The sequence below is a fragment of the Callospermophilus lateralis genome, chromosome 5, assembly GCF_048772815.1.
Source record: "Callospermophilus lateralis isolate mCalLat2 chromosome 5, mCalLat2.hap1, whole genome shotgun sequence".
Classification (NCBI taxonomy): Eukaryota; Metazoa; Chordata; class Mammalia; order Rodentia; family Sciuridae; genus Callospermophilus; species Callospermophilus lateralis.
This window is the reverse complement of record NC_135309.1, coordinates 8586759-8601339: the sequence shown is the minus strand read 5'-3', so window position 1 is coordinate 8601339 and position 14581 is coordinate 8586759. Positions and strand designations below refer to the sequence as shown.

The window sequence follows — 14581 nt, the reverse complement described above, 5'->3', positions numbered from 1 at the left end:
AGATATAGATAAGGTTAAATCAACATAGCCATAGACAAATATAGATTGGTATAGTCATAATGACTCAATTTTTATAACTCCTCTATGAACTCTCATATAAGTTATTTTTAAGATGCTAAAAAAAATTTTTGTTTTTCTGTACTTGAGCACAGGATGTAAACCCATAAATGTTCTTGAACCCAGGATGTAGTTGTCTGTTTTTGCTCTGCTCCCTGCTTTCTCAGCACTTGTCCTGTTTGTTTGCAACTTGCAGATTCTGTAGAATGTGGTTTTCTTCCTGAAATACTCTGGCCACAGACAATTTGAAGCTGTTCTCCCATAGGGTTGCTTGGACTCTGTGAGGGGTCTCTGGCCAGATAATAAAGACTCTCAAATTTTCTTTAAATTTGGACTTTGAGAGTTTTCTGAGTGGTCATCCCATAACAGTGAGAAGCCCTTTGAATATAAACAATGTAGTGAAAACTTCATATGCTGCAATTACATTCAAAATCAAGAAGTAACTCATATTAGAATAATGCTATACTAATATAAAGAATCAGAAAAGTGGTGCAGTTCCCTAATAAGCCTTAAAGAAATGGTAATGTAGAAATGCACTTTGCATGCAAAAATTATGGCAAATTTTTCAGTTTCCCTGATCATCTTCAAATACATGAAAGGATTCACATGACAGAAACTCTGAACAAATGAACATGGTAAGTCAGTTTCCCCACTTGCTTTCAAAGCCATTTTACTCACAGTAGGGAGAAAACCTTCTAAATGTGTGATATTTACTTCCTATACATGAAAGGTAATGGAACAAAGAAATGTGTGTAAGTGTCCAATTTTTCCAATTCTTTTGAAGAACATAAAACAATTTGCACAGGGTGAGAAATTCTGAAACAGAAATCGGATAGTCTTTACATGTTCCAGTTTGATTTATGTGTCAGACTGGATCTCCACTGAATTGACAATAATAGCAGAGAAAAATCAACCTCAGGGAGGGAAGATTTATTTTGGTCCATGACTGGCTGACTGCCTTGCTTTAGGCCTGAGGTGGAGCAGAACATAATGTGGAATGGTGTAGGAGGGTAGACCTACTTACCTCATGGCAGCTGGGGAGGAGGGCGAGAGTGAACCAAGCCAATCCCTAATTGTCTAACAGGTTTGGATTGTGCAGAGTGAGCTGTGGCCTTTCTGTTTTCTGTGCGTCTGCTTCCCTTGATACTGTAGTGTGCAGCCTTGATGGGGTTTATATCCTTGGTGCCTGATGGTCCAGGTACTGATTGGTAAAGGAAGAGGAAACAATGGTATTTGCTTCCAATAAAGCATGGGAGAGGCTACCCCCAGTGTTCTGAGGGCAAACTCCTTTGTCAGTGTGGGTTTCCTTGGCACTGCTGTTTGCCATCATTTCAAAATTCCGATGAGAAAAAGTTTTGATGTCCTTGGAGAAAATGACACTGCATTGTGTACTATCCTGAACAAGAATAAATCACATTTCCTGAAGATTGATATGATGACTTCCATTGTAGGTTACTGGGCAGCTAAACTCTTTCACTTAACCACACAGAACATGAGCATTAGTGGGGATCAGATGAAGATAACCTGTGCAACCTGCAAGTTTGCATGAGTAACTACCCTCAAATTTTCAGAAGCAATTTGTGTAGAAAGAAGAGGAGACAAAGGGCTGGAGTGTAGTTCAGATGGTAGAGTGTTTTGTCTCCCATGCATGCACAAGGCCCTGGGTTCAATCCCTGGCACACACACACACACAAGAGTAGTTATGTGTAACATGCAGTTCTAGCAACCTAATAACAACTGACCTGCTCACCAAGACCCTTGAGTACAACATGCTATGCCTCCAGCTCAACAAGTGTGCTGATCCTCTGGTATCAGGTACTGGATGGCTCTTCAGTTGGTCTTGAGCGAGCCCACTTCCTCCCCACCCCTCTTTGTTGCTTGTATATCTCTAAGAATACATGTAGAATGTGGATGTAGAAGAATGAAAAGCAATCCCATGAGATGATAGGGCCAAACTGTCTCTTGGAGAAGAAGAAGTGTGGGAAGGCAAAAGGTAAGAGGTGGCAGAATGGGAAGTGGAAAGAGATGGGGGGAGAGCCCACTGACCATGCCCCTCCCTGACTCAGGGGCCAGTACAATGGGATGGAATCTTTAAAGGATTTGTCTTTTGAGGCAGCATCAGAGTAAATGTCTCTGTTCTTATAGGACAATTATTCTCAATTATTCTGAGGAATAATTGAGAATAATATTGGGGTAGGGTATTGGAGGAAATTTTTGACATCTCAAATCTGGGCAGCAGGTGGAGGGATGGTGTGGACATTATTCATATATGTGAGCTGGTTTTCAATATCCTGGTGTGATCACTGAGCTCAGAGCAATGGAGAACAATATCTCATAATTTGTGTAGAAAGAAGAGGAGACAAAGGGCTGGAGTATAGTTGCTCAAACCATGGATTCTGGTTTGTATGCTAACTTCATTCCTGTATATTCAAAGGCAAACTACTGTAAACAAAAATTGTATTTGGGGATGAGCAACAAGGAATTTGTTGAGGGACTCAATATGCTGTATGATCAGATGATTCATTTAATCCACATTTCAGTAATTTATTAACATGAAAAATGAATCATTAGGTTTAAAATGAGCTAACTACTGAAGAAATAATAGTACTTTAATTAGTTTAAGAAATTTGTAAAGTAAATCTCAGGAATTTGAGGATATAATGTTCTTAAAACATGAACACATTCAACCAGATAAGTGAGACAAACCAGTGGTTCAGAGTAGAATTTAAAGAGACAAACCCACACAGATTGTTATTTGATCCTGGATAAGTGTACTAAAAAACATTTTGGAGTAAGGACAGCCTTTATAAAAAAAATTGTGGAAAATCATAGGATGAGCTATACCACTTTTTGGTATTTTCTATAAAATATTGATGTTTGGATATTATAGTGATACCTGCATGTCCAGGACCATAGCAGCAGAATTTAAAATATGGAACTGGCATCAGTGTGTATCAGTGGATGAATTAATACAAAAAATGTGGGGTAAATTCACAGTAGAATCTTATTCAGTCATAAAGAAGGATGCAATTGTCATCTGTAGGAGAATATATGAAATAGGAGAATATATGTGAAGTGAAAAAAGTCAACTCAGAAAGTCAAGGCTCATGTTTTCTCTAGGGTTGAAGTTACAAAGAAAGGAAAAGAAGGGGGCTGGGGATACAGCTCATTTGGTAGAGTGCCTGCCTTGCATGTCCAAGGCCCTGCGTTTAGTTCCCAGCACCAAAAAAAAAAAAAAAAGTAAAAGAAATGTATAGAGGGAGATCTTAACAGAATCAGAGATCAGTAGAGGAAAGGACCAGGCACAGGATGAGGAAAGGATAAGGAAAAAGAAGAGATGCTGGGAGGGTAATGGTAAAGTTATATTGTTCTACTTTGTGCACGTGTGACTGCCTTATAACATCACAGCATTACGTGTAAGTATCATGCACTAAGGAAAATGCAGGAAAAAAGAAAGGGTACATTCCAGCTAATCTGCAATCCCAGTGTCTGAAGTTCTCTGCATCCTATTCCTCCCCTCCTGTTGGAGGCTACCCCAAGGAGGAGTTTCCATCTCAGGGCCAGTACCAACTGGGAATCACAGCATGCACAGGAAGGCAAGTAGAGAGTGAAGGTTGCAGGTTCCCCTTGGGGTACCTTCATCTCCGTATTTGCAAAAACTAGCCAGCTCCAGGAGAGTTGTTCCCTATGTGCATATCCTGACCTTTGCTCGGTTGTGTTGTTCATCTACTTCCTCTATTAGACTGCGGCAACTCATGGTTGTGCTACTAGCATCCAAGCCTATGTCCCAAGCCAGTCCTCATTACATAGGCCACCTGATTGTTTCACAAGAGAAATATTGAGAAAATGGTGACATAAAATGTTAACATTGTTTTAAGGGAAATAAGAAATTACTTTATTCTGAGGCAAATGTGAATGACTGTGTCCTTGGCACACAGATTCATGTTACACTTAAAGATTTGTTGCTCCATTGAAGAGTTTTGATGAACTTCCTTACCCATGGAACAAAGATGTCTGTGAATCAGTAGGTTTACAGATTTTTCCTTGGGGTCCTTATGTAGGCAGGCAAGGAAACCTGCTTATAATTTTCAGAAATAATCTTGTAGAATTTGTAGCTTTAAGATTGATATAGGGAAGAGGTTGGCTAAAATTAGTGATACATTTTCATAATAATGTAACAGGGATTTTAGATAAGATACAAAGGTTGAAAATAAACAGATTTTAAAGGCTCTAAGATAGCCCAAAATAATTATGGTTCTTGACATGCAATATTCCTCTCCTCAGTCATGAGGGTCTGTTCAATCAAGGCTTTACACTGTTCGGGATCTCCAATACGTATGCAGCTTCAGAGAAGTTCAGCTTAACAGTGGACCCTTTGAGCTAAGTACCACAGTGTGCATGCAGAGCTTGAAAGGCTCGATCATAGCATTTGATAGAGAGTCTGAGAGAAAAGATCGTAGTCTTCAGGAAAAGGAAATAGTTCTAAAGCCTTCAAGGAAGCAATCCCTGCATGATGTTAGTGATACTAGCCATTGTGAGCTCGTTCTCAGCTTTAATCATTTCCATCCTCTGCATCTGACAGCATTTCCCTCCAACATAAAGTAGGTCTAATGTATCTAAAAAAGTGCCAATGATCAAGATTATATTGTGAAGAAAATGTGGTGAATGAGTGGTTAGGCATCCAAACCAACACCCAAATCCTCTCTGTATATCATCATACTTTACTCAGACTGACAATGGTTTTCCCTTGTATGTACAACTACCTGTACTTGATGAATTATTTATTTGATATTTGGAGTATTTAAAATAATTTATTATCTATTGGTTCTATTTTTTTTTCCTGTCCAATTTGAGTCCGCATTCATACAGTCATGTGCAATAGCTAGTTCTAAGAAAGGTTCATCTTTCTTTAATATCCAAATCATTTTAATTCTTATTCACTCTATATGTGTAATTTTTGTAAGATTAGGTTCAAAATCTTTTGGAATCCTATATGACAGCAGAGTAGAAGTGACAGTGAGGTGGTAGAAGTCTGAATGTGTCATAATGCTCCCAAGCATTTTCTGCATCTGATGAATTATTTATATCATCTAGAATTTTGAATCCACCAATTTGTCCTGTAAGTAGTAGTTCACTTTGGTGATTGGGTTCACGTAGGGTTAGAGCCCAGACTTTGGGACGTGTGCCACAATGACAAGGAGTAGATGTCAGGACAGGTTTGTTGCATTGGGAAACAGGTTGAGCTACAAGAAATTAACCATTATACTTGTCATATGAAATTTGTCATTATAGTCTCCAGGATAAAACATGCATACTTCCTTTTTTCCTTTCAATAGGAAGAAAGTTTGGGCTGGAAAGGTTTGGTGTATGAAATAAAGGCATTTCCAAAGGAGATTTGTTATGGTTTGGATCTGTGGTGTGCCCCAAAAGTTTCTGTTAATGCAGGAATATCCAGAGGTGAAATGATTAGATTATGAGAGCTGGGATCTTATCAGTCCATTCTAGTTTGGATGGACTGACTGGGTGGTGAAAGTAGATAGGTGAGACATGAGTAGATATGATGGGTCATTGGGAGCATTTCCTGGAAGCATTATTTGTCCTGCAGCCACCCCACTTCTTTAATCCACAGTTGGCTCTTACACCCAATTGTTCTGCCTCACCTTGAGCCCAGAGCAAGGCAGTCAGCCATCTAAAAATCAGACCTCTGAAACCAGGAACCCCAAATCAACCTTTCCGCCTTTATGTTGTTTTTGTTGAATATTTTGGTCACAGTGATGCAGAAACTGACCAAAATATAGTTCCTTTCTCTAGATGTGATTTAGATTTGTGATGTCCCACATAAGCTCACATGTGTGACACTGGAAGTAGGTTTAGAGGTGAAATGATGGGGTGATGAGCATTTTTACCTGATCAGCTCACTAATCCACTTTAATGGATTACCTTGGTGGCAACTTAGGAGGTAGGGTGTGGCTGGTGGAGATAGGTAGCTGGGGATGTGGCTTTGCAGGTTATATTTTGTCCTTGGTGAAGGCAGCCCTCTCTTTCTGCTTCCTGACTGCTACATCCTGAGCTGCTTTTCTTCTCCATGCCCTTCTGACATGGTGTTCTGCCTCACATTGGGCCCAGAGCAAGGGAGTCTTCTAGTCATGGCAGCAAAAAAGCTGATTAAAATAGTAGATTTAAAATGTGGTTTTACCAAGCTAAAACCTGGATTTTTTTCTTTAAATGTAATAATGAGGGAATTATTACCTGGGGTTAATGTAAACTTTGAATCTTTCAAAGTTTCAGTTTTTGTCCCAGTAAAGTAGGAGATTTGAGTTAAAAACAACAACAACACATTTGTAACAACACATGATTAATGTGGATATAATGTTATAATTTGTAGTTAATTGAAACAGTTATTTATCATCATTCTAAGAAAAGATGAGGGGCTGGGGTTGTGGCTCAGTGGTAGAGCTTGCCTAGTATGTGTGAGGCCCTGGGTTCTATTCTCAGCACCACATAGAAATGAATAAGATAGAGATGTTGTGTCCATCTACAAAACTCACTCTCTCTCTCTCTCTCTCTCTCTCTCTCTATTCATACACACACACACACACACACACACACACACACACACGTACATCTAATTTGACACATTTTCCGTTCTTTAGTGATCCAGTCATCTTTCCCATTCTGAGGCTGAGAGACACACTTTATAAATGGAAATTTCCCTTACAGACATCATTTTTAAAATAAAAGGGTCTCAAACTGAAAATAGTAGTTTTTGAAATCTTATTTTCATAGATCATTGATTTTCCAATCATTTTTTGGTACCAGGAAGAAACTCAGGGGCACTCGGTCACTGAGCCACACCCCCAGTCTTATACTGTATTTTATTTAGAGATAGGGTCTCACTGAGTTGCTTAGCCCTCACTTTTTGCTGAGGCTGGCTGTGGACTTATGGTCCTTCTGCCTCAGCCTCCTGGGCTTCTGGGATTACAGGCATGTACCACCGGGCCCCGCTATAATCTGTTTTTTAACTGTGTTAAGAAATGAGGCCCATTTTGCCTGCCACAGTAGCCCAATCCCTGGAATGATGAACTGTGCAAATGAGAGAGAACTCATCTAAGCAGAGTTCAGATGTGAGAAGATAGGAGCAGCCTTCACTCTGCCTCTGGAGGATGGGGGAGTTGAGGTCATTGTGGTGTGCTGTCATCCTGACTCTTTATATTGTGTGTTCAAGAAATGGCAGCATTAGCATGAGCTACGGAGTGCTTTTGACACTCTGATGTGAAAAGTTCACCCACTAGACACACATGCAGGCCCAACTGAGATAGACAAAGTAAAGAGGGACTGCTTGGCTAAAAGCCATGACCCTTTACTTCTGCCTAAAGATGTCCTGTGGGTAACTGAGCAAGATAAAGATTGGCATATCTGCCTTCATTTTGTATCTTTTCTCTTTGTTACTTTTGTAAACTTTGGGTCAGATTCCTGTTGAGTTCTGCATATAGGCATGCTAATCATTTAAGGAGTACTCACCAAAACCTAGCTATGTAAGGTTTATCAAACCCAAATTTAGCTAATCTTTCTATTCTCCCTCAAGATGGGCAAAATTTGTGGTTTCCCATTTCGGATCCCTGGAGTAGCCTCTAGAGATTTTAAATTTTTGTCATAAAATTTCAAGAATGATGCAGGGGAGGCAGATCACCCACAGTGGGACCCTCCCTTAAGCAGGAGCTGTCCTCTCATGCAGATTGAATTGCCTCTTCCAGGATCACAGGTCTGATAGACAAGCATCCTGAGCATCAAGGGGCAGTTTTTCTTCAAGCAATAACATTCTCTCGAGGGAGCCTCCTCACAGAAGCAGGACTGAGAGGTGATCCATGACTGCTTAAGTATGCAGACTTCTCAGCCCTACCCCAGTCCTTCCTCCACACCTGAAGCTCATCTCAGCAACTGGAGGACAGATCGGAGATACTGGTTTCCTTTTGATTTTCCATTGTGACCGTGTTGATTAGTTGTCTTTCCAGCTTTGCACAATTACACTTTCTTTTTTGGTCGTGAGTGGCTGTGTGTAATTAGTTAGGGCTCCCAGAATGAGGCATCTGGTCTAAGACTCCCATGACACAAGTTCAGGAAAACAACTGGGTGGACCACTACTATTGTGACCCTTATGTCAGAGGATCATCTACAGCAAAATCAATAGGATTATACCCTCAGCCTGATGACCTCTAGAACAGAGTATAATAACATTGTTGGTGAAAGAAGATTTATTTGTTTTTCCTCAATTTCAACTCCATTAATGGTATTCATGGTGAATACCATTGTATTCGCTGAGTACTTTGTATGCTTGGAGTCAACATGGGTTCTTATAATATTGCCTTCTAGTAAGATACTGATTTGTTCTTTCGCACTGTCTTCTTCCCAAAAAGAAGTTTGCAGTATAGTAAAAAACAGAATAAGAAACAGGTCAACAATGTTAGCAGAGCACATGGTCAGCAGGTCTTTCAGAAGAAAGGGCTCATGATAGATATGGGAAAGTAGCCAACAATTAGTTATTATTTTTTATTAATGGGGAATTTGGGACATTTTATAAACTCCAACCAGAGACATACTCTTTAGAAGGGAAGCAGTCTAGTTGAAAAGTAGATTCCCTCAGAAGACTAGTATGAGAGTGGAGGGTTTATCTTCCAGTGCTTGGATGATTTACAATGGAGGTAGCTTCTCAAAAAACAGAAGACTCTTTAGTTTGTGGCCTACAATTTTGGTTGAAAAATGTATGAGGTGGTCCTCTTAATCCCTCTAGCCATCTCAGTCATAAGTATATATGTATGTTAAAAGCAAGAAGGTGTGTGTATAGGGGTACTCTTCTCAACTTTGTTAGTAGTTTTTTTGTTGTAGTTGTTGTTTGTTTTTTTAGAGAGATGACATTTGTTTAGTCTTTTAGAAGAAAAATTCACCTCATTGATTTTGAGGCATTTGTTATTTCTTTTATTTTCTCAAATGCATTCTACAGATTTACAACATTTTTAGGGTAAAACATCTCCAACCTGACACTAAAATTCTATGTAATCTTTAGTAAGACTGACTTCATTCTGTGGCAATGCAGAGGTTCCACAATGGAGAAGATTTGGATTTTTTTCATTCATATATATGAATGCTTATATATGTATAATTATTCCTGTCTTCCTAGACTTTATCTACCTGAGACCTGCTGCTATGTACAGTCCAGTTTCTGTCAGGCCCAGTCTGACTGACATTGAGCTCAAATCAACTTTCTGGCATAACCTGAATTTTAAATATTCATGTAAATTCAGAACTCATGAAAAGTTTTGCAGCTGAGATTTGAGAGAAACTTCTGTGACATTTCAATATATAATGAGAAAGCTTATGTATAGTGAGCTTATGGACTCCCCAGGTTTCCCATGCCTGGTTATTTGAGCTAATAGCAATTCACAAATGAGACAGAACCAACCTATTAGTGATTTAGGGATCTAGCAAGGGGTTACACAAGGAATATTTAAAAGGTATGTCCAGAAGAAAGGCAAATTAATATTTAATTCTCTAGGAAGTCCTTGGTGGTTAATTAGGGTTTGGAATTAAGGTAACCTGGTTTGAATTTTGGCTTTCTAATGTAGAAATGAGAACACAGCCCACTAGACACAAAAGTTGGTAATCTCCACAGGATGTTGTATTATCTGCCCCCGTGGCCTCCCCTGGGTAGGGAAGCATTGTTTCCCATCATACCAAGATGGAAGATTCCAGGGTTCACTTAAACACAAGCTGACTTTGGAACTGAAAGAAGGCCTTGTGTCTACATGGAAGCATAGGTTGCCATCTGGATGGTGGGTGGGGAAGCAATGACAGTCATGCCACGTCTTCTTCCTATAAGGCTGAGTTTTGGAGGCTGCTCCTGTGAAAAAGAGGGAGACACCTTGTGGAGACCATCTCAGGACACTGATTCTGGGCAACAGAAGCACCTGTTTTCCATGTTTTCATCCTCCATAGTGGCTCAAATGACTTGCTTGTCTTACGTGGTTGTGTGAGATTGTGTTTCAGTTTGATAGAACTTTCCTTGAGAAGATGCAGCCTTGAGACAGGCCCTGCCTTTGAAGAAGAATGCGGGTAGCATTTCCTCCTAGGCTCCATCTGGTGAGACAGGAGCATTGATGGAGGGTGGAACCGATCACTCCCTTCCTTGGGCCACAGAGGATTGGGATGTGCACATGCCTTCCTGAGATACCTTCTTTAATTGTGGAAGTCCTGATCCCCTCCTTCAGTCTCCTGTGCTGTTACTAACAGGGCTGTTCTATTTCACACTGATGGAGCCAATTGATGAGGAAGGGAAGGTTGAGAGGCAGTAGTGACACAGCCAGCCTTGGTACAGGTCTGGGTCAATCTCTTTATTGTCAGAAATGGTCCATGCTTCAACTTAGGATGGAGCACAGCCAGGGAAGGGATACACACTCCTGAAAACACTTGCCTCAAAATTATCATTTCCTCTACTAAATTTGTGCTGTTGAAGTTAATAATGAAAAAAAGAAAAACTAGGTTTATGATTTGATTGAGAAAACTCAGTGGTTTTCCTGGGGACACATTTTGGCATCTGAGTCATCAGCCTCCTTTTGAAAATAAAGGTTGGCTCACCAAGGCTTGCCCTATGACACTTCAAATCTCACCTCAACATATTCATCCCTCTGTGTTCCCAGATTCAAAACTAATTGTTGTGACCTTTGACCAGTGTTACTCACTTTATTCCATTAAAATCATGACTTCAACCTTTAATGTCAGGTCTAAAATCCTATAAACATGCATCTGCAATTCGCTCTGTGAATGTCAAAGTGTCATCCTCCAGGCTGAACTGCTTCCTGAGTGACATCCCCCATGCTGAACTGCTTCCTGAGTGAAGGAGCAAGAGTGATGAGTGAGCTCTGGATTAGAACACTACTTCTTAAAGTCTGACTTCTTAAACACTGACTATGATCCCAATCAGCATGTTTATCTGAACAATTTTAACAAGAGTCTTTAATGCACCTTGGTTTGAAACAACTGAATAGAAGAATGACTGTAGTTTTATCCCTGATGAAAAGTGGTTGCCCACGTGTGTGGCAGTATCTCTGGTTTATATAAGGTCTTTCATAAGAACGTAAAGAAAGTATCGATTTATTGTTCCAAGCATAAAAAAAAAAAGAAGAAAGCCATCAAATATTTTCACATGATTTGTGCCTATCCAAAAGAGCATAAATAATGATGCTTGGAGCTGATCCCGCCATGTCAGATTGGCTTTCTTTTTTAGAGTGGAAAGTAGAAGGCTTTATTTTTTTTTTATTGGTTGTTCGAAATATTACAAAGCTCTTGACATCTCATATTACATATAATAGATTCAAGTGGATTATGAACTCCCATTTTTACCCCAAATACAGATTGCAGAATCACATCGGTTACACATCCACATTTTTACCTAATGCCCTATTAGTAACTGTTGTATTCTGCTACCTTTCCTATCCTCTACTATCCTCCCTCCCCTCCCCTCCCCTCCCATCTTCTCTCTCTACCCCATCTACTGTAATTCATTTCCCTCCTTGTTTATTTTCCCCTTCTCCTCACAACTTCTTATATGTAATTTTGTATAGCATTGAGGGTCTCCCTCCATTTCCATGCAATTTCCCTTTTCTTTCCCTTTCCCTCCCACCTCATGTCTCTGATTAATGTTAATCTTTTCTTCCTGTTCTTCCTCCCTGCTCTGTTCTTAGTTGCTCTCATTATATCAAAGAAGACATTTGGTATTTGTTTTTTAGGGATTGGCTAACTTCACTAAGCATAATCTGCTCTAATGCCATCCATTTCCCTGCAAATTCTATGATTTTGTCATTTTTTAGCGCTGCGTAATATTCCATGGTGTATAAATGCCACATTTTTTTTATCCATTCATCTATTGAAGGGCATCTGGGTTGGTTCCACAGTCTAGCAATTGTGAATTGTGCTGCTATGAACATCGATGTGGCAGTATCTCTGTAGTATGCTCCTTTAAGGTCTTCAGGGAATAGACCTAGAAGGGCAATGGCTGGGTCAAATGGTGGTTCCATTCCCAGCTTTCCCAGGAATCTCCATACTGCTTTCCAAATTGGCAGCACCAGTTTGCAGTCCCACCAGCAATGTATAAGAGTACCCTTTTTCCCCACATCCTCGCCAGCACTTGTTGTTGTTTGACTTCTTAATGGCTGCCAATCTTACTGGAGTGAGATGGTATCTTAGGGTGGTTTTGATTTGCATTTCTCTGACTGCTAAAGATGGTGAGCGTTTTTTCATGTACTTGTTGATTGATTGTATGTCCTCCTCTGAGAAGTGTCTGTTCAGGTCCTTGGCCCATTTATTGATTGGGCTATTTGTTATATTATTGTCTAATTTTTTGAGTTCTTTGTATATTCTGGATATTAGAGCTCTATCTGAAGTGTGAGGAGTAAAAATTTGTTCCCATGATGTAGGCTCCCTATTTACCTCTCTTATTGTTTCTCTTGCTGTGAAAAAACTTTTCAGTTTAAGTAAGTCCCATTTGTTGATTCTTGTTATTAATTCTTGTGCTATGGGTGTCCTATTAAGGAATTTGGAGCCCGACCCCACAATATGTAGATCGGAGCCAACTTTTTCTTCTATCAGATGCAGAGTCTCTGATTTGATATCTAATTCCTTGATCCACTTTGAGTTAACTTTTGTGCATGGTGAGAGGAAGGGATTCAGTTTCATTTTGTTGCATATGGATTTCCAGTTTTCCCAACACCATTTGTTGAAGATGCTATCCTTCCTCCAATGCATGCTTTTAGCTCCTTTATCAAATATAAGATAATTGTAGCTTTGTGGATTAGTCTCTGTGTCCTCTATTCTGTACCATTGGTCCACCCGCCTGTTTTGGTACCAGTACCATGCTGTTTTTGTTACAGTTGCTCTGTAATATAGTTTGAAATCTGGTATCGCTATACCGCCTGATTCACACTTCCTGCTTAGAATTGCTTTTGCTATTCTGGGTCTTTTATTTTTCCATATGAATTTCATGATTGCTTTCTCTATTTCTACAAGAAATGCCGTTGGGATTTTGATTGGCATTGGCTTTCTACAGGGTTTGGCGGGCCATGGCACAGCATCCTACTCTGCGTTCATGTGTCAGAGAATCCTTCTGGAGTGGACACTGAAGCATTGGATAGATACAGTGGCATCCCATATGGGAATGCCATGTGAGTGCAAGATGGTGGTACTCCCTTGAGAATGAATCAGTTAAGATGTGGGAGGAGAGTGCTGCACATATGAACTTTGCTGAGGGAACTGTCCTGAGAGAATGGTCACTATGGCTGGACACATGAATGTCACCTTCAAAGCTTTGCTATGATCATTGACCAACTAGACATTAGCAGTTTTGTGACAAGTAGCACTGCTGCCCATAGACCCTGGTGGTGGTCCCTGCTAGTCAGTGTGGCTCCCTCATTGGAAAAGGTGGTTGTGAGATGAAGGAGATTCGAGAGAACACAGGGGCTCAAGCCCTCGTGTCAAGGATATGCTCCCCCAGTGCAGCAGGGTGGGCATCCCGCAATCCATCAATGAGTGTCAAACAGATGTGCACCATCATGTTGGAGTCCCCCCACGTGTTGGTAATCTCATATGCCCAAGCTGCCGTCTTCTGCAGTCCTCTTTGCAGGGGGTCAGGACAGATACAGCACAGGCAGTGACAGTGTGAGCTTTCCCCACAGTACCCTGTTTATGGGCTTCAACCCTGATATGGAGGGACCCTTGTAGAGACCTGTGCCATTCAAGGACAAACTGCCATTCCAGAGGCAGCTAAGCTGTACCAGTTGGCAATGCAACAGTCTCATTGTCCTCTGATGTGTGGCAACACCAGATTCAGCGGCACTGAATCCAGCTCTCCAGAGATGAAAGGCTATCAGGCAGGTTTGCATGCACTTGTTCAGGTTACTCATAAACTCAGTGTCCCAAACAACTTGATTGGCTGCACAATCAGGTTGCAAGGTGCCAAAATATTTGAGGTCCTTCAGATGTCTGGAGCACAGATGAAAATGTTGAGCCCAGTAGAAGGATCTGCTGATTGTCAGGTTAACATCCATCACTGTATCTGCTGCCAGCATTAGCCTGGCTCAGTATCTCATCAACCTCAGGCTTTCCTCAGAGAGGAAGTTGTATGGGGAGCTGCTTGAACAATGTAGATTGACCCCTAATCCTTTTCAGTTGTTCACCACCACCCATGATCCAGTGTAGTTTCTGAACAGTCAGCAATTCCAGGATTTATAGTTTGTAAATCTTCACTTTATCAACCACTCATGATTTATTTTATTTGTTCTAATTAGTCATGCATGACAGCAGAATGTTTTTAACTCACTGTACACAGATGGAGCACAACTTACCATTTCCCTGGTTGTACATGAAGTATAATCACCCATTCACGCAATCATATATGTAGCTAGGGTAATAATGTCCATCCCATTCCACTATCTTTTCTATCCCCTTTCCCCCTCCCCTCTTCTCCCTCCCTTTTGTT

General features: G+C 40.5%; 1 pseudogene; it reads left to right on the top strand.

The window, feature by feature from the left end:
• The first annotated feature begins 13166 nt into the window (after positions 1-13166).
• On the top strand, positions 13167-14301 carry LOC143400226 (poly(rC)-binding protein 2 pseudogene; annotated as a pseudogene).
• The last annotated feature ends 280 nt before the right edge of the window (positions 14302-14581 follow it).